Below are 1195 nucleotides of genomic sequence, written 5' to 3' on the forward strand. Positions count from 1 at the left end.
AGTAAAAATGGTTACTGGAAATTGCATTCCCTGCCGGACAGACTTTACGAAAATGGGCATAACTTCTTCGTCCGAACTCCGAATGAGGTGAAACGAATTTCGTTAGGTAGCTAACTCAAAGGGCTTTCCATGGATATGTTATTGGCCACCCAATAATTTGTGTGCTAGGAGATATGACCCTCCAACGTAGACCCTCGAAAAGGCTTCACTTGGAAATTTCGGATTTTGATACGGTTGCTCTAAAATTTGGGTTAGACCCATTTCCCACTCAATTTGACCCCCTAAACAAGAATATGAAGTTGGATTTTCGAAAAACGAAACGGATTTTGAGATATATGGAAATTACAATTATAGGTGTTTCCGAAGCACATTTTCGGGCATTTTTGGGGTCGTTTCAATATCTCCCCCTTGGGAACATTCGTCCCCGAATGTGGAAGAGACGTACAAGGCAAGACTTAGTAAGAACATATCAGCCCCAACATGAATGCAAAATTATTATTTTTTATTTAAACATCACTTCAAGATTTCAAAACTTAGTGTAAAGCATCCATAACTCATCAATTTAAACATGTATGCACATTAATGATTCAGAGGCTGAAATGTAAGACTCGATGGAGTACGAAGGACTTGATTTAATACCTTAGGCTTGAGTGGAGTTGAATAGATAAGGATAACGTCTTTGCATGTCCGCTTCGGCCTCCCAAGTAGCACTCTCCACTTGTTGATTTCTCCAAAGCACCTTAACGGACGCCACTTCTTTGTTCCTCAACCTTTTAACTTGTCTATCTAAGATCTGAACCGGGACTTCTTCATACGTCAAATTATCTTCTACAACACCCACAACCTCAAGAGGTACAATAGCGTTAGGATCACCAACACATTTCCTCAACATCGATACATGGAATACGGGATGAACTAATTCCATCTCCTTGGGCAATCCCAACTCATAGGCTACTTTACCAACCCTTCTTATTATCTCATAAGGACCGACATACCTAGGACTTAATTTCCCCTTCTTACCAAAACGAACCACACCTTTCATTGGAGAAACTTTCAAATAAACCCAATCACCCACTTTGAATTCAAGATCCCGTCTCCTCACATCGGCATAAGACTTTTGACGACTTTGGGCTGTTTTCAACCTCTCCTTAATCATCTTTACCTTCTCAAGAGCATCCATGACCAGATCCGGACC

The sequence above is a fragment of the Solanum tuberosum genome, unplaced genomic scaffold (assembly GCF_000226075.1).
Source record: "Solanum tuberosum cultivar DM 1-3 516 R44 unplaced genomic scaffold, SolTub_3.0 scf00227, whole genome shotgun sequence".
Lineage (NCBI taxonomy): Eukaryota > Viridiplantae > Streptophyta > Magnoliopsida > Solanales > Solanaceae > Solanum > Solanum tuberosum.